This window comes from Maylandia zebra, linkage group LG13 (genome assembly GCF_041146795.1).
Source record: "Maylandia zebra isolate NMK-2024a linkage group LG13, Mzebra_GT3a, whole genome shotgun sequence".
Lineage (NCBI taxonomy): Eukaryota > Metazoa > Chordata > Actinopteri > Cichliformes > Cichlidae > Maylandia > Maylandia zebra.
This window is the reverse complement of record NC_135179.1, coordinates 2,229,290-2,246,203: the sequence shown is the minus strand read 5'-3', so window position 1 is coordinate 2,246,203 and position 16,914 is coordinate 2,229,290. Positions and strand designations below refer to the sequence as shown.

Genomic DNA, 16,914 nt, shown 5'->3' with positions numbered 1-16,914 from the left:
TCCAAGTCCGAGCAAAGGTACCCTGCACACAAGCTTGACTTCCTGTCTGTGAAGTGGGCTGTCACCCAGAACGTTTTCCGCTGTATCTATGGAGTAAAATGTACAGTGATGACAGACAATAATCCACTCACATACGTTTTAACATCTGCAAAGTTGGACGCAGTAGGGCATTGCTGGTTGGCCGTACTTTCCAGTTTTGATTTTGACATTGAGTATAGTGCTGGGAAGGACAACCAAGATGCAGATGGGCTGTTGAGACGTCCGTATCTGCATGCCTGTGATATATCTGATCAGAGTTCTAATGATGAGGAAAATGCCATTGAAGGCTTTACTGCACAGCTCTTGCGCCGCAACAAAGAGCCAGATTTTCCAACCGAGGCAGTAAAGGCAGTATGCAAGAGACATGAGTATTCCTCAACTCTTGAGGAGGAGGCAGCAGTACCATCGTCTGCACGAGTACAATGTTTGGCTATTGGAGCCTCTGCAATACCAGCAGATTTCTGTCAAACTGATGTAGCTGGGCCATGCCCCCTGCTGCAGATGTCTCTTTCCGATTGGCTACGTGAACAGAAATTAGATCTGGAGAGCTGAGAGAGTCTTGCAGAAAGCTACCAGTTAGCCATTGAGCACATTCAAAAGAGTGCTTTACGAAACAAACAAAGCTTTGACAGTAAAGTGCGGGAATCCACCCTTGCCAAGGGAAATAGAGTTGTTTTGAGGACTTGTTCAGACTCACCCTGTTGAATCAGTCTCAAAAGCTTCTCCTTCACCTTATGATGTTTCCACCGAGGTCATTGAAGAAGTGAGGAACAGGAAGTTACTTGTTGGACTATTTGACCATATCCTACATAGATAGTGCACAAAAGTTAAAAAAGTGAACTCGTCTCCTTCTGCAGTACCAGGTAATACCAGGTATTACCGGATTGCCTGCCAGCAGGAGGTGCTGTGGCTTAGCTGGTCAAAGTGCCTGTCTAGTAAACAGGAGATCCTGGGTTCAAATCCCAGCAGTGCCTTCCTGTTACTATTTGAAACCATCTTCTTCACAGTGTTCAGACTCACCCTGTTGAATCAGTGTCAAAAGCTTCTCCTTCACCTTATGATGTTTCCACTGAGGTCATTGACGAAGTGAGGAACAGGAAGTTACTTGTTGGACTATTTGACCATATCTTACATTTATAGTGCACAAAAGTAAAAAAAAGTTGAACTCGTCTCCTTCTGCAGTACCAGGTAATACCAGGTATTACCGGTTTGCCTGTCAGCAGGAGGCGCTGTGGCTCAGCTGGTCAAAGCGCCTGTCTAGTAAACAGGAGATCCTGGGTTCAAATCCCAGCAGTGCCTTCCCGTTACAATTTGAAACCATCTTCTTCACAGTGTTAATTGCATTCTTAATCTTGGAGTTGGGAAATCTTTCAAAGTCTTTGTATGTCCTCAGTTATCCACCTCACGGTACTCTTGAGAGCTTTAAAAAACTTCTTTGCACCCGATCCGAGAAGCTTCTTCAGTTCTAGAACAAATGCTGGAGGGTCCCAGGCATTAAACCGCTAGTGGAGCTTCTGAGGGTTGTTCACCCAATATTGATGTCTTGGGCATGTCTAAATCTTCATTGTGTCCTCTTCTTGGAAACGAAGGAGACAAAGCATAACGCCCAATGCTTCCCGCCATCAGCACTCATTAATGAAATGTAATGGCATTGGTAGGGAGGTAAGGCACTGCTGGGATTTGAACCCAGGATCTCCTGTTTACGAGACAGGCGCTTTGGCCAGCTAAGCCACAGCGCCTTGAGCTGTGTGCCTCTGGCTACTGTCCAACAGCTGGTGGGGAAAAATGTGACAAACCGATTCAAAACTGTGTCTGCAGAGGTTACTTGGTTTTTCCCTTCCCTGAAGGAGGCACTGTAGCTTAGCCGGTCAAAGCACCTGTCTTGTAAACAGGAGATCCTGGGTTCAAATCCCAGCAGTGCCTGTTGAGCTATTTCAAAATAAGAAATTCTGTGTAGGCAACTTTTCCTCAATGTCAAAATAAAAGGAAGTAATCTGTTGAATCTGAAGTTTGGAGGCACTAAAGATTTAGCAAAGGACACCCCAGCAGCTGTGCACCACATGCAGATGAAAAACATCAAAACTGAAAGTCTACTAAAACATGAAACTGCGCAACTGTGACAACAGACATAAATGGACCAGTATAGAAACTGGGTGAGGCAGGGTTATATTGAGCTTTCGTCCCAAAAGTACTGTCAAGATTCTGCAAATCATTCGAGTTACTGATAAGAGAAGGTAAGACTGTTAGGTGTTGTGTTAAAATAAATGCCGAAGAGTTCTCTATTAAAAACAGCATAAGGAGGTGTTCTACTTTCCTCTTATGTTATGGAAAAGTGTATAGGCAGCAGGAATTTGAGTCAGGTCTCGGTTTTTCTTGATGATGTCACTCCTTTCTCAGCTACACTTGAGAACCATGAGGAATGATCGCTGAAGGTCCTCCATAGGATGAAAGAATTTACTTTAAAGCTGTCGCCAGAGAAATGTCAGTTCTTCAGGACATCTGTCCAATATCTCAGCCATGTTGTATCATCAGAAGGGCTCAAAACAGATCCAGCTGCCCTCACTACCTGGCCAAGACCAGATAACATCAAGTAGCTTAAGTCTTTCCTTGGGTTCACTGGATATTACAGGAGGTTTATAAAAGACTATTCCAAGCTTGCAATACCCCTTAATCACTTAAGTGCTGGTTGCCTCCCACTGAAGAGAAAATCCAGTCTGTCTGGCAGAAACCACAAGGTTTCTACCAGTGCGGATCTCAAAAAGCCTTTTTCACGAAAAATGGACCCCAACCGCTGAAGATACTTTTAAGACATTGATTCTCAAGCTCACAACAGCTCCTGTTCTTGGGTTTGCAGATCCAAAGAACATTATATTGTGCACACCGATGCAAGCGCCCATGTTCTCGGTGCAGCCCTATATCAAGAACAGGAGAGCAAGTTAAGAGTCATTGCCTGTGCCAGTAGGGGTCTCTCCAAGTCCGAGCAAAGGTACCCTGCACACAAGCTTGACTTCCTGTCTGTGAAGTGGGCTGTCACCCAGAACGTTTTCCGCTGTATCTATGGAGTAAAATGTACAGTGATGACAGACAATAATCCACTCACATACGTTTTAACATCTGCAAAGTTGGACGCAGTAGGGCATTGCTGGTTGGCCGTACTTTCCAGTTTTGATTTTGACATTGAGTATAGTGCTGGGAAGGACAACCAAGATGCAGATGGGCTGTTGAGACGTCCGTATCTGCATGCCTGTGATATATCTGATCAGAGTTCTAATGATGAGGAAAATGCCATTGAAGGCTTTACTGCACAGCTCTTGCGCCGCAACAAAGAGCCAGATTTTCCAACCGAGGCAGTAAAGGCAGTATGCAAGAGACATGAGTATTCCTCAACTCTTGAGGAGGAGGAGGCAGCAGTACCATCGTCTGCACGAGTACAATGTTTGGCTATTGGAGCCTCTGCAATACCAGCAGATTTCTGTCAAACTGATGTAGCTGGGCCATGCCCCCTGCTGCAGATGTCTCTTTCCGATTGGCTACGTGAACAGAAATTAGATCTGGAGAGCTGAGAGAGTCTTGCAGAAAGCTACCAGTTAGCCATTGAGCACATTCAAAAGAGTGCTTTACGAAACAAACAAAGCTTTGACAGTAAAGTGCGGGAATCCACCCTTGCCAAGGGAAATAGAGTTGTTTTGAGGACTTGTTCAGACTCACCCTGTTGAATCAGTCTCAAAAGCTTCTCCTTCACCTTATGATGTTTCCACTGAGGTCATTGACGAAGTGAGGAACAGGAAGTTACTTGTTGGACTATTTGACCATATCTTACATTTATAGTGCACAAAAGTAAAAAAAAGTTGAACTCGTCTCCTTCTGCAGTACCAGGTAATACCAGGTATTACCGGTTTGCCTGTCAGCAGGAGGCGCTGTGGCTCAGCTGGTCAAAGCGCCTGTCTAGTAAACAGGAGATCCTGGGTTCAAATCCCAGCAGTGCCTTCCTGTTACCATTTGAAACCATCTTCTTCACAGTGTTAATTGCATTCTTAATCTTGGAGTTGGGAAATCTTTCAAAGTCTTTGTATGTCCTCAGTTATCCACCTCACGGTACTCTTGAGAGCTTTAAAAACTTCTTTGCACCCGATCCGAGAAGCTTCTTCAGTTCTAGAACAAATGCTGGAGGGTCCCAGGCATTAAACCGCTAGTGGAGCTTCTGAGGGTTGTTCACCCAATATTGATGTCTTGGGCATGTCTAAATCTTCATTGTGTCCTCTTCTTGGAAACGAAGGAGACAAAGCATAACGCCCAATGCTTCCCGCCATCAGCACTCATTAATGAAATGTAATGGCATTGGTAGGGAGGTAAGGCACTGCTGGGATTTGAACCCAGGATCTCCTGTTTACGAGACAGGCGCTTTGGCCAGCTAAGCCACAGCGCCTTGAGCTGTGTGCCTCTGGCTACTGTCCAACAGCTGGTGGGGAAAAATGTGACAAACCGATTCAAAACTGTGTCTGCAGAGGTTACTTGGTTTTTCCCTTCCCTGAAGGAGGCACTGTAGCTTAGCCGGTCAAAGCACCTGTCTTGTAAACAGGAGATCCTGGGTTCAAATCCCAGCAGTGCCTGTTGAGCTATTTCAAAATAAGAAATTCTGTGTAGGCAACTTTTCCTCAATGTCAAAATAAAAGGAAGTAATCTGTTGAATCTGAAGTTTGGAGGCACTAAAGATTTAGCAAAGGACACCCCAGCAGCTGTGCACCACATGCAGATGAAAAACATCAAAACTGAAAGTCTACTAAAACATGAAACTGCGCAACTGTGACAACAGACATAAATGGACCAGTATAGAAACTGGGTGAGGCAGGGTTATATTGAGCTTTCGTCCCAAAAGTACTGTCAAGATTCTGCAAATCATTCGAGTTACTGATAAGAGAAGGTAAGACTGTTAGGTGTTGTGTTAAAATAAATGCCGAAGAGTTCTCTATTAAAAACAGCATAAGGAGGTGTTCTACTTTCCTCTTATGTTATGGAAAAGTGTATAGGCAGCAGGAATTTGAGTCAGGTCTCGGTTTTTCTTGATGATGTCACTCCTTTCTCAGCTACACTTGAGAACCATGAGGAATGATCGCTGAAGGTCCTCCATAGGATGAAAGAATTTACTTTAAAGCTGTCGCCAGAGAAATGTCAGTTCTTCAGGACATCTGTCCAATATCTCAGCCATGTTGTATCATCAGAAGGGCTCAAAACAGATCCAGCTGCCCTCACTACCTGGCCAAGACCAGATAACATCAAGTAGCTTAAGTCTTTCCTTGGGTTCACTGGATATTACAGGAGGTTTATAAAAGACTATTCCAAGCTTGCAATACCCCTTAATCACTTAAGTGCTGGTTGCCTCCCACTGAAGAGAAAATCCAGTCTGTCTGGCAGAAACCACAAGGTTTCTACCAGTGCGGATCTCAAAAAGCCTTTTTCACGAAAAATGGACCCCAACCGCTGAAGATACTTTTAAGACATTGATTCTCAAGCTCACAACAGCTCCTGTTCTTGGGTTTGCAGATCCAAAGAACATTATATTGTGCACACCGATGCAAGCGCCCATGTTCTCGGTGCAGCCCTATATCAAGAACAGGAGAGCAAGTTAAGAGTCATTGCCTGTGCCAGTAGGGGTCTCTCCAAGTCCGAGCAAAGGTACCCTGCACACAAGCTTGACTTCCTGTCTGTGAAGTGGGCTGTCACCCAGAACGTTTTCCGCTGTATCTATGGAGTAAAATGTACAGTGATGACAGACAATAATCCACTCACATACGTTTTAACATCTGCAAAGTTGGACGCAGTAGGGCATTGCTGGTTGGCCGTACTTTCCAGTTTTGATTTTGACATTGAGTATAGTGCTGGGAAGGACAACCAAGATGCAGATGGGCTGTTGAGACGTCCGTATCTGCATGCCTGTGATATATCTGATCAGAGTTCTAATGATGAGGAAAATGCCATTGAAGGCTTTACTGCACAGCTCTTGCGCCGCAACAAAGAGCCAGATTTTCCAACCGAGGCAGTAAAGGCAGTATGCAAGAGACATGAGTATTCCTCAACTCTTGAGGAGGAGGAGGCAGCAGTACCATCGTCTGCACGAGTACAATGTTTGGCTATTGGAGCCTCTGCAATACCAGCAGATTTCTGTCAAACTGATGTAGCTGGGCCATGCCCCCTGCTGCAGATGTCTCTTTCCGATTGGCTACGTGAACAGAAATTAGATCTGGAGAGCTGAGAGAGTCTTGCAGAAAGCTACCAGTTAGCCATTGAGCACATTCAAAAGAGTGCTTTACGAAACAAACAAAGCTTTGACAGTAAAGTGCGGGAATCCACCCTTGCCAAGGGAAATAGAGTTGTTTTGAGGACTTGTTCAGACTCACCCTGTTGAATCAGTCTCAAAAGCTTCTCCTTCACCTTATGATGTTTCCACTGAGGTCATTGACGAAGTGAGGAACAGGAAGTTACTTGTTGGACTATTTGACCATATCTTACATTTATAGTGCACAAAAGTAAAAAAAAGTTGAACTCGTCTCCTTCTGCAGTACCAGGTAATACCAGGTATTACCGGTTTGCCTGTCAGCAGGAGGCGCTGTGGCTCAGCTGGTCAAAGCGCCTGTCTAGTAAACAGGAGATCCTGGGTTCAAATCCCAGCAGTGCCTTCCTGTTACCATTTGAAACCATCTTCTTCACAGTGTTAATTGCATTCTTAATCTTGGAGTTGGGAAATCTTTCAAAGTCTTTGTATGTCCTCAGTTATCCACCTCACGGTACTCTTGAGAGCTTTAAAAACTTCTTTGCACCCGATCCGAGAAGCTTCTTCAGTTCTAGAACAAATGCTGGAGGGTCCCAGGCATTAAACCGCTAGTGGAGCTTCTGAGGGTTGTTCACCCAATATTGATGTCTTGGGCATGTCTAAATCTTCATTGTGTCCTCTTCTTGGAAACGAAGGAGACAAAGCATAACGCCCAATGCTTCCCGCCATCAGCACTCATTAATGAAATGTAATGGCATTGGTAGGGAGGTAAGGCACTGCTGGGATTTGAACCCAGGATCTCCTGTTTACGAGACAGGCGCTTTGGCCAGCTAAGCCACAGCGCCTTGAGCTGTGTGCCTCTGGCTACTGTCCAACAGCTGGTGGGGAAAAATGTGACAAACCGATTCAAAACTGTGTCTGCAGAGGTTACTTGGTTTTTCCCTTCCCTGAAGGAGGCACTGTAGCTTAGCCGGTCAAAGCACCTGTCTTGTAAACAGGAGATCCTGGGTTCAAATCCCAGCAGTGCCTGTTGAGCTATTTCAAAATAAGAAATTCTGTGTAGGCAACTTTTCCTCAATGTCAAAATAAAAGGAAGTAATCTGTTGAATCTGAAGTTTGGAGGCACTAAAGATTTAGCAAAGGACACCCCAGCAGCTGTGCACCACATGCAGATGAAAAACATCAAAACTGAAAGTCTACTAAAACATGAAACTGCGCAACTGTGACAACAGACATAAATGGACCAGTATAGAAACTGGGTGAGGCAGGGTTATATTGAGCTTTCGTCCCAAAAGTACTGTCAAGATTCTGCAAATCATTCGAGTTACTGATAAGAGAAGGTAAGACTGTTAGGTGTTGTGTTAAAATAAATGCCGAAGAGTTCTCTATTAAAAACAGCATAAGGAGGTGTTCTACTTTCCTCTTATGTTATGGAAAAGTGTATAGGCAGCAGGAATTTGAGTCAGGTCTCGGTTTTTCTTGATGATGTCACTCCTTTCTCAGCTACACTTGAGAACCATGAGGAATGATCGCTGAAGGTCCTCCATAGGATGAAAGAATTTACTTTAAAGCTGTCGCCAGAGAAATGTCAGTTCTTCAGGACATCTGTCCAATATCTCAGCCATGTTGTATCATCAGAAGGGCTCAAAACAGATCCAGCTGCCCTCACTACCTGGCCAAGACCAGATAACATCAAGTAGCTTAAGTCTTTCCTTGGGTTCACTGGATATTACAGGAGGTTTATAAAAGACTATTCCAAGCTTGCAATACCCCTTAATCACTTAAGTGCTGGTTGCCTCCCACTGAAGAGAAAATCCAGTCTGTCTGGCAGAAACCACAAGGTTTCTACCAGTGCGGATCTCAAAAAGCCTTTTTCACGAAAAATGGACCCCAACCGCTGAAGATACTTTTAAGACATTGATTCTCAAGCTCACAACAGCTCCTGTTCTTGGGTTTGCAGATCCAAAGAACATTATATTGTGCACACCGATGCAAGCGCCCATGTTCTCGGTGCAGCCCTATATCAAGAACAGGAGAGCAAGTTAAGAGTCATTGCCTGTGCCAGTAGGGGTCTCTCCAAGTCCGAGCAAAGGTACCCTGCACACAAGCTTGACTTCCTGTCTGTGAAGTGGGCTGTCACCCAGAACGTTTTCCGCTGTATCTATGGAGTAAAATGTACAGTGATGACAGACAATAATCCACTCACATACGTTTTAACATCTGCAAAGTTGGACGCAGTAGGGCATTGCTGGTTGGCCGTACTTTCCAGTTTTGATTTTGACATTGAGTATAGTGCTGGGAAGGACAACCAAGATGCAGATGGGCTGTTGAGACGTCCGTATCTGCATGCCTGTGATATATCTGATCAGAGTTCTAATGATGAGGAAAATGCCATTGAAGGCTTTACTGCACAGCTCTTGCGCCGCAACAAAGAGCCAGATTTTCCAACCGAGGCAGTAAAGGCAGTATGCAAGAGACATGAGTATTCCTCAACTCTTGAGGAGGAGGCAGCAGTACCATCGTCTGCACGAGTACAATGTTTGGCTATTGGAGCCTCTGCAATACCAGCAGATTTCTGTCAAACTGATGTAGCTGGGCCATGCCCCCTGCTGCAGATGTCTCTTTCCGATTGGCTACGTGAACAGAAATTAGATCTGGAGAGCTGAGAGAGTCTTGCAGAAAGCTACCAGTTAGCCATTGAGCACATTCAAAAGAGTGCTTTACGAAACAAACAAAGCTTTGACAGTAAAGTGCGGGAATCCACCCTTGCCAAGGGAAATAGAGTTGTTTTGAGGACTTGTTCAGACTCACCCTGTTGAATCAGTCTCAAAAGCTTCTCCTTCACCTTATGATGTTTCCACCGAGGTCATTGAAGAAGTGAGGAACAGGAAGTTACTTGTTGGACTATTTGACCATATCCTACATTGATAGTGCACAAAAGTTAAAAAAGTGAACTCGTCTCCTTCTGCAGTACCAGGTAATACCAGGTATTACCGGATTGCCGGCCAGCAGGAGGCGCTGTGGCTTAGCTGGTCAAAGTGCCTGTCTAGTAAACAGGAGATCCTGGGTTCAAATCCCAGCAGTGCCTTCCTGTTACTATTTGAAACCATCTTCTTCACAGTGTTCAGACTCACCCTGTTGAATCAGTCTCAAAAGCTTCTCCTTCACCTTATGATGTTTCCACTGAGGTCATTGACGAAGTGAGGAACAGGAAGTTACTTGTTGGACTATTTGACCATATCTTACATTTATAGTGCACAAAAGTAAAAAAAAGTTGAACTCGTCTCCTTCTGCAGTACCAGGTAATACCAGGTATTACCGGTTTGCCTGTCAGCAGGAGGCGCTGTGGCTCAGCTGGTCAAAGCGCCTGTCTAGTAAACAGGAGATCCTGGGTTCAAATCCCAGCAGTGCCTTCCTGTTACCATTTGAAACCATCTTCTTCACAGTGTTAATTGCATTCTTAATCTTGGAGTTGGGAAATCTTTCAAAGTCTTTGTATGTACTCAGTTATCCACCTCACGGTACTCTTGAGAGCTTTAAAAACTTCTTTGCACCCGATCCGAGAAGCTTCTTCAGTTCTAGAACAAATGCTGGAGGGTCCCAGGCATTAAACCGCTAGTGGAGCTTCTGAGGGTTGTTCACCCAATATTGATGTCTTGGGCATGTCTAAATCTTCATTGTGTCCTCTTCTTGGAAACGAAGGAGACAAAGCATAACGCCCAATGCTTCCCGCCATCAGCACTCATTAATGAAATGTAATGGCATTGGTAGGGAGGTAAGGCACTGCTGGGATTTGAACCCAGGATCTCCTGTTTACGAGACAGGCGCTTTGGCCAGCTAAGCCACAGCGCCTTGAGCTGTGTGCCTCTGGCTACTGTCCAACAGCTGGTGGGGAAAAATGTGACAAACCGATTCAAAACTGTGTCTGCAGAGGTTACTTGGTTTTTCCCTTCCCTGAAGGAGGCACTGTAGCTTAGCCGGTCAAAGCACCTGTCTTGTAAACAGGAGATCCTGGGTTCAAATCCCAGCAGTGCCTGTTGAGCTATTTCAAAATAAGAAATTCTGTGTAGGCAACTTTTCCTCAATGTCAAAATAAAAGGAAGTAATCTGTTGAATCTGAAGTTTGGAGGCACTAAAGATTTAGCAAAGGACACCCCAGCAGCTGTGCACCACATGCAGATGAAAAACATCAAAACTGAAAGTCTACTAAAACATGAAACTGCGCAACTGTGACAACAGACATAAATGGACCAGTATAGAAACTGGGTGAGGCAGGGTTATATTGAGCTTTCGTCCCAAAAGTACTGTCAAGATTCTGCAAATCATTCGAGTTACTGATAAGAGAAGGTAAGACTGTTAGGTGTTGTGTTAAAATAAATGCCGAAGAGTTCTCTATTAAAAACAGCATAAGGAGGTGTTCTACTTTCCTCTTATGTTATGGAAAAGTGTATAGGCAGCAGGAATTTGAGTCAGGTCTCGGTTTTTCTTGATGATGTCACTCCTTTCTCAGCTACACTTGAGAACCATGAGGAATGATCGCTGAAGGTCCTCCATAGGATGAAAGAATTTACTTTAAAGCTGTCGCCAGAGAAATGTCAGTTCTTCAGGACATCTGTCCAATATCTCAGCCATGTTGTATCATCAGAAGGGCTCAAAACAGATCCAGCTGCCCTCACTACCTGGCCAAGACCAGATAACATCAAGTAGCTTAAGTCTTTCCTTGGGTTCACTGGATATTACAGGAGGTTTATAAAAGACTATTCCAAGCTTGCAATACCCCTTAATCACTTAAGTGCTGGTTGCCTCCCACTGAAGAGAAAATCCAGTCTGTCTGGCAGAAACCACAAGGTTTCTACCAGTGCGGATCTCAAAAAGCCTTTTTCACGAAAAATGGACCCCAACCGCTGAAGATACTTTTAAGACATTGATTCTCAAGCTCACAACAGCTCCTGTTCTTGGGTTTGCAGATCCAAAGAACATTATATTGTGCACACCGATGCAAGCGCCCATGTTCTCGGTGCAGCCCTATATCAAGAACAGGAGAGCAAGTTAAGAGTCATTGCCTGTGCCAGTAGGGGTCTCTCCAAGTCCGAGCAAAGGTACCCTGCACACAAGCTTGACTTCCTGTCTGTGAAGTGGGCTGTCACCCAGAACGTTTTCCGCTGTATCTATGGAGTAAAATGTACAGTGATGACAGACAATAATCCACTCACATACGTTTTAACATCTGCAAAGTTGGACGCAGTAGGGCATTGCTGGTTGGCCGTACTTTCCAGTTTTGATTTTGACATTGAGTATAGTGCTGGGAAGGACAACCAAGATGCAGATGGGCTGTTGAGACGTCCGTATCTGCATGCCTGTGATATATCTGATCAGAGTTCTAATGATGAGGAAAATGCCATTGAAGGCTTTACTGCACAGCTCTTGCGCCGCAACAAAGAGCCAGATTTTCCAACCGAGGCAGTAAAGGCAGTATGCAAGAGACATGAGTATTCCTCAACTCTTGAGGAGGAGGCAGCAGTACCATCGTCTGCACGAGTACAATGTTTGGCTATTGGAGCCTCTGCAATACCAGCAGATTTCTGTCAAACTGATGTAGCTGGGCCATGCCCCCTGCTGCAGATGTCTCTTTCCGATTGGCTACGTGAACAGAAATTAGATCTGGAGAGCTGAGAGAGTCTTGCAGAAAGCTACCAGTTAGCCATTGAGCACATTCAAAAGAGTGCTTTACGAAACAAACAAAGCTTTGACAGTAAAGTGCGGGAATCCACCCTTGCCAAGGGAAATAGAGTTGTTTTGAGGACTTGTTCAGACTCACCCTGTTGAATCAGTCTCAAAAGCTTCTCCTTCACCTTATGATGTTTCCACCGAGGTCATTGAAGAAGTGAGGAACAGGAAGTTACTTGTTGGACTATTTGACCATATCCTACATTGATAGTGCACAAAAGTTAAAAAAGTGAACTCGTCTCCTTCTGCAGTACCAGGTAATACCAGGTATTACCGGATTGCCGGCCAGCAGGAGGCGCTGTGGCTTAGCTGGTCAAAGTGCCTGTCTAGTAAACAGGAGATCCTGGGTTCAAATCCCAGCAGTGCCTTCCTGTTACTATTTGAAACCATCTTCTTCACAGTGTTCAGACTCACCCTGTTGAATCAGTCTCAAAAGCTTCTCCTTCACCTTATGATGTTTCCACTGAGGTCATTGACGAAGTGAGGAACAGGAAGTTACTTGTTGGACTATTTGACCATATCTTACATTTATAGTGCACAAAAGTAAAAAAAAGTTGAACTCGTCTCCTTCTGCAGTACCAGGTAATACCAGGTATTACCGGTTTGCCTGTCAGCAGGAGGCGCTGTGGCTCAGCTGGTCAAAGCGCCTGTCTAGTAAACAGGAGATCCTGGGTTCAAATCCCAGCAGTGCCTTCCTGTTACCATTTGAAACCATCTTCTTCACAGTGTTAATTGCATTCTTAATCTTGGAGTTGGGAAATCTTTCAAAGTCTTTGTATGTACTCAGTTATCCACCTCACGGTACTCTTGAGAGCTTTAAAAACTTCTTTGCACCCGATCCGAGAAGCTTCTTCAGTTCTAGAACAAATGCTGGAGGGTCCCAGGCATTAAACCGCTAGTGGAGCTTCTGAGGGTTGTTCACCCAATATTGATGTCTTGGGCATGTCTAAATCTTCATTGTGTCCTCTTCTTGGAAACGAAGGAGACAAAGCATAACGCCCAATGCTTCCCGCCATCAGCACTCATTAATGAAATGTAATGGCATTGGTAGGGAGGTAAGGCACTGCTGGGATTTGAACCCAGGATCTCCTGTTTACGAGACAGGCGCTTTGGCCAGCTAAGCCACAGCGCCTTGAGCTGTGTGCCTCTGGCTACTGTCCAACAGCTGGTGGGGAAAAATGTGACAAACCGATTCAAAACTGTGTCTGCAGAGGTTACTTGGTTTTTCCCTTCCCTGAAGGAGGCACTGTAGCTTAGCCGGTCAAAGCACCTGTCTTGTAAACAGGAGATCCTGGGTTCAAATCCCAGCAGTGCCTGTTGAGCTATTTCAAAATAAGAAATTCTGTGTAGGCAACTTTTCCTCAATGTCAAAATAAAAGGAAGTAATCTGTTGAATCTGAAGTTTGGAGGCACTAAAGATTTAGCAAAGGACAACCCAGCAGCTGTGCACCACATGCAGATGAAAAACATCAAAACTGAAAGTCTACTAAAACATGAAACTGCGCAACTGTGACAACAGACATAAATGGACCAGTATAGAAACTGGGTGAGGCAGGGTTATATTGAGCTTTCGTCCCAAAAGTACTGTCAAGATTCTGCAAATCATTCGAGTTACTGATAAGAGAAGGTAAGACTGTTAGGTGTTGTGTTAAAATAAATGCCGAAGAGTTCTCTATTAAAAACAGCATAAGGAGGTGTTCTACTTTCCTCTTATGTTATGGAAAAGTGTATAGGCAGCAGGAATTTGAGTCAGGTCTCGGTTTTTCTTGATGATGTCACTCCTTTCTCAGCTACACTTGAGAACCATGAGGAATGATCGCTGAAGGTCCTCCATAGGATGAAAGAATTTACTTTAAAGCTGTCGCCAGAGAAATGTCAGTTCTTCAGGACATCTGTCCAATATCTCAGCCATGTTGTATCATCAGAAGGGCTCAAAACAGATCCAGCTGCCCTCACTACCTGGCCAAGACCAGATAACATCAAGTAGCTTAAGTCTTTCCTTGGGTTCACTGGATATTACAGGAGGTTTATAAAAGACTATTCCAAGCTTGCAATACCCCTTAATCACTTAAGTGCTGGTTGCCTCCCACTGAAGAGAAAATCCAGTCTGTCTGGCAGAAACCACAAGGTTTCTACCAGTGCGGATCTCAAAAAGCCTTTTTCACGAAAAATGGACCCCAACCGCTGAAGATACTTTTAAGACATTGATTCTCAAGCTCACAACAGCTCCTGTTCTTGGGTTTGCAGATCCAAAGAACATTATATTGTGCACACCGATGCAAGCGCCCATGTTCTCGGTGCAGCCCTATATCAAGAACAGGAGAGCAAGTTAAGAGTCATTGCCTGTGCCAGTAGGGGTCTCTCCAAGTCCGAGCAAAGGTACCCTGCACACAAGCTTGACTTCCTGTCTGTGAAGTGGGCTGTCACCCAGAACGTTTTCCGCTGTATCTATGGAGTAAAATGTACAGTGATGACAGACAATAATCCACTCACATACGTTTTAACATCTGCAAAGTTGGACGCAGTAGGGCATTGCTGGTTGGCCGTACTTTCCAGTTTTGATTTTGACATTGAGTATAGTGCTGGGAAGGACAACCAAGATGCAGATGGGCTGTTGAGACGTCCGTATCTGCATGCCTGTGATATATCTGATCAGAGTTCTAATGATGAGGAAAATGCCATTGAAGGCTTTACTGCACAGCTCTTGCGCCGCAACAAAGAGCCAGATTTTCCAACCGAGGCAGTAAAGGCAGTATGCAAGAGACATGAGTATTCCTCAACTCTTGAGGAGGAGGAGGCAGCAGTACCATCGTCTGCACGAGTACAATGTTTGGCTATTGGAGCCTCTGCAATACCAGCAGATTTCTGTCAAACTGATGTAGCTGGGCCATGCCCCCTGCTGCAGATGTCTCTTTCCGATTGGCTACGTGAACAGAAATTAGATCTGGAGAGCTGAGAGAGTCTTGCAGAAAGCTACCAGTTAGCCATTGAGCACATTCAAAAGAGTGCTTTACGAAACAAACAAAGCTTTGACAGTAAAGTGCGGGAATCCACCCTTGCCAAGGGAAATAGAGTTGTTTTGAGGACTTGTTCAGACTCACCCTGTTGAATCAGTCTCAAAAGCTTCTCCTTCACCTTATGATGTTTCCACCGAGGTCATTGAAGAAGTGAGGAACAGGAAGTTACTTGTTGGACTATTTGACCATATCCTACATTGATAGTGCACAAAAGTTAAAAAAGTGAACTCGTCTCCTTCTGCAGTACCAGGTAATACCAGGTATTACCGGATTGCCTGACAGCAGGAGGCGCTGTGGCTTAGCTGGTCAAAGTGCCTGTCTAGTAAACAGGAGATCCTGGGTTCAAATCCCAGCAGTGCCTTCCTGTTACCATTTGAAACCATCTTCTTCACAGTGTTCAGACTCACCCTGTTGAATCAGTCTCAAAAGCTTCTCCTTCACCTTATGATGTTTCCACTGAGGTCATTGACGAAGTGAGGAACAGGAAGTTACTTGTTGGACTATTTGACCATATCTTACATTTATAGTGCACAAAAGTAAAAAAAAGTTGAACTCGTCTCCTTCTGCAGTACCAGGTAATACCAGGTATTACCGGTTTGCCTGTCAGCAGGAGGCGCTGTGGCTCAGCTGGTCAAAGCGCCTGTCTAGTAAACAGGAGATCCTGGGTTCAAATCCCAGCAGTGCCTTCCTGTTACCATTTGAAACCATCTTCTTCACAGTGTTAATTGCATTCTTAATCTTGGAGTTGGGAAATCTTTCAAAGTCTTTGTATGTACTCAGTTATCCACCTCACGGTACTCTTGAGAGCTTTAAAAACTTCTTTGCACCCGATCCGAGAAGCTTCTTCAGTTCTAGAACAAATGCTGGAGGGTCCCAGGCATTAAACCGCTAGTGGAGCTTCTGAGGGTTGTTCACCCAATATTGATGTCTTGGGCATGTCTAAATCTTCATTGTGTCCTCTTCTTGGAAACGAAGGAGACAAAGCATAACGCCCAATGCTTCCCGCCATCAGCACTCATTAATGAAATGTAATGGCATTGGTAGGGAGGTAAGGCACTGCTGGGATTTGAACCCAGGATCTCCTGTTTACGAGACAGGCGCTTTGGCCAGCTAAGCCACAGCGCCTTGAGCTGTGTGCCTCTGGCTCCTGTCCAACAGCTGGTGGGGAAAAATGTGACAAACCGATTCAAAACTGTGTCTGCAGAGGTTACTTGGTTTTTCCCTTCCCTGAAGGAGGCACTGTAGCTTAGCCGGTCAAAGCACCTGTCTTGTAAACAGGAGATCCTGGGTTCAAATCCCAGCAGTGCCTGTTGAGCTATTTCAAAATAAGAAATTCTGTGTAGGCAACTTTTCCTCAATGTCAAAATAAAAGGAAGTAATCTGTTGAATCTGAAGTTTGGAGGCACTAAAGATTTAGCAAAGGACACCCCAGCAGCTGTGCACCACATGCAGATGAAAAACATCAAAACTGAAAGTCTACTAAAACATGAAACTGCGCAACTGTGACAACAGACATAAATGGACCAGTATAGAAACTGGGTGAGGCAGGGTTATATTGAGCTTTCGTCCCAAAAGTACTGTCAAGATTCTGCAAATCATTCGAGTTACTGATAAGAGAAGGTAAGACTGTTAGGTGTTGTGTTAAAATAAATGCCGAAGAGTTCTCTATTAAAAACAGCATAAGGAGGTGTTCTACTTTCCTCTTATGTTATGGAAAAGTGTATAGGCAGCAGGAATTTGAGTCAGGTCTCGGTTTTTCTTGATGATGTCACTCCTTTCTCAGCTACACTTGAGAACCATGAGGAATGATCGCTGAAGGTCCTCCATAGGATGAAAGAATTTACTTTAAAGCTGTCGCCAGAG

At 44.6% G+C, this 16,914-nt stretch overlaps 22 non-coding genes across 22 annotated transcripts; 16 read left to right on the top strand and 6 right to left on the bottom strand.

Moving 5' to 3' along the window:
* The first annotated feature begins 939 nt into the window (after window positions 1–939).
* On the top strand, window positions 940–1,013 carry trnat-agu (transfer RNA threonine (anticodon AGU)). The gene has a single exon. It is a non-coding gene; the product is annotated as a tRNA-Thr (tRNA).
* Window positions 1,014–1,264: 251 nt separating this feature from the next.
* trnat-agu (transfer RNA threonine (anticodon AGU)) lies at window positions 1,265–1,338 on the top strand. The gene has a single exon. It is a non-coding gene; the product is annotated as a tRNA-Thr (tRNA).
* Window positions 1,339–1,704: 366 nt separating this feature from the next.
* Window positions 1,705–1,778, bottom strand: trnat-cgu (transfer RNA threonine (anticodon CGU)). Its single transcript has one exon. It is a non-coding gene; the product is annotated as a tRNA-Thr (tRNA).
* Window positions 1,779–1,888: 110 nt separating this feature from the next.
* Window positions 1,889–1,962, top strand: trnat-ugu (transfer RNA threonine (anticodon UGU)). The gene has a single exon. It is a non-coding gene; the product is annotated as a tRNA-Thr (tRNA).
* Window positions 1,963–3,952: 1,990 nt separating this feature from the next.
* On the top strand, window positions 3,953–4,026 carry trnat-agu (transfer RNA threonine (anticodon AGU)). Its single transcript has one exon. It is a non-coding gene; the product is annotated as a tRNA-Thr (tRNA).
* A 365-nt stretch (window positions 4,027–4,391) lies between these two features.
* Window positions 4,392–4,465, bottom strand: trnat-ugu (transfer RNA threonine (anticodon UGU)). Its single transcript has one exon. It is a non-coding gene; the product is annotated as a tRNA-Thr (tRNA).
* Window positions 4,466–4,575: 110 nt separating this feature from the next.
* trnat-ugu (transfer RNA threonine (anticodon UGU)) lies at window positions 4,576–4,649 on the top strand. Its single transcript has one exon. It is a non-coding gene; the product is annotated as a tRNA-Thr (tRNA).
* A 1,990-nt stretch (window positions 4,650–6,639) lies between these two features.
* On the top strand, window positions 6,640–6,713 carry trnat-agu (transfer RNA threonine (anticodon AGU)). Its single transcript has one exon. It is a non-coding gene; the product is annotated as a tRNA-Thr (tRNA).
* Window positions 6,714–7,078: 365 nt separating this feature from the next.
* Window positions 7,079–7,152, bottom strand: trnat-cgu (transfer RNA threonine (anticodon CGU)). Its single transcript has one exon. It is a non-coding gene; the product is annotated as a tRNA-Thr (tRNA).
* A 110-nt stretch (window positions 7,153–7,262) lies between these two features.
* Window positions 7,263–7,336, top strand: trnat-ugu (transfer RNA threonine (anticodon UGU)). The gene has a single exon. It is a non-coding gene; the product is annotated as a tRNA-Thr (tRNA).
* Window positions 7,337–9,321: 1,985 nt separating this feature from the next.
* trnat-agu (transfer RNA threonine (anticodon AGU)) lies at window positions 9,322–9,395 on the top strand. The gene has a single exon. It is a non-coding gene; the product is annotated as a tRNA-Thr (tRNA).
* A 251-nt stretch (window positions 9,396–9,646) lies between these two features.
* trnat-agu (transfer RNA threonine (anticodon AGU)) lies at window positions 9,647–9,720 on the top strand. The gene has a single exon. It is a non-coding gene; the product is annotated as a tRNA-Thr (tRNA).
* A 365-nt stretch (window positions 9,721–10,085) lies between these two features.
* trnat-cgu (transfer RNA threonine (anticodon CGU)) lies at window positions 10,086–10,159 on the bottom strand. The gene has a single exon. It is a non-coding gene; the product is annotated as a tRNA-Thr (tRNA).
* A 110-nt stretch (window positions 10,160–10,269) lies between these two features.
* trnat-ugu (transfer RNA threonine (anticodon UGU)) lies at window positions 10,270–10,343 on the top strand. Its single transcript has one exon. It is a non-coding gene; the product is annotated as a tRNA-Thr (tRNA).
* Window positions 10,344–12,328: 1,985 nt separating this feature from the next.
* trnat-agu (transfer RNA threonine (anticodon AGU)) lies at window positions 12,329–12,402 on the top strand. Its single transcript has one exon. It is a non-coding gene; the product is annotated as a tRNA-Thr (tRNA).
* Window positions 12,403–12,653: 251 nt separating this feature from the next.
* trnat-agu (transfer RNA threonine (anticodon AGU)) lies at window positions 12,654–12,727 on the top strand. Its single transcript has one exon. It is a non-coding gene; the product is annotated as a tRNA-Thr (tRNA).
* Window positions 12,728–13,092: 365 nt separating this feature from the next.
* Window positions 13,093–13,166, bottom strand: trnat-cgu (transfer RNA threonine (anticodon CGU)). The gene has a single exon. It is a non-coding gene; the product is annotated as a tRNA-Thr (tRNA).
* Window positions 13,167–13,276: 110 nt separating this feature from the next.
* Window positions 13,277–13,350, top strand: trnat-ugu (transfer RNA threonine (anticodon UGU)). Its single transcript has one exon. It is a non-coding gene; the product is annotated as a tRNA-Thr (tRNA).
* A 1,988-nt stretch (window positions 13,351–15,338) lies between these two features.
* Window positions 15,339–15,412, top strand: trnat-agu (transfer RNA threonine (anticodon AGU)). The gene has a single exon. It is a non-coding gene; the product is annotated as a tRNA-Thr (tRNA).
* A 251-nt stretch (window positions 15,413–15,663) lies between these two features.
* On the top strand, window positions 15,664–15,737 carry trnat-agu (transfer RNA threonine (anticodon AGU)). Its single transcript has one exon. It is a non-coding gene; the product is annotated as a tRNA-Thr (tRNA).
* A 365-nt stretch (window positions 15,738–16,102) lies between these two features.
* Window positions 16,103–16,176, bottom strand: trnat-cgu (transfer RNA threonine (anticodon CGU)). The gene has a single exon. It is a non-coding gene; the product is annotated as a tRNA-Thr (tRNA).
* A 110-nt stretch (window positions 16,177–16,286) lies between these two features.
* trnat-ugu (transfer RNA threonine (anticodon UGU)) lies at window positions 16,287–16,360 on the top strand. The gene has a single exon. It is a non-coding gene; the product is annotated as a tRNA-Thr (tRNA).
* Window positions 16,361–16,914: the final 554 nt, after the last annotated feature.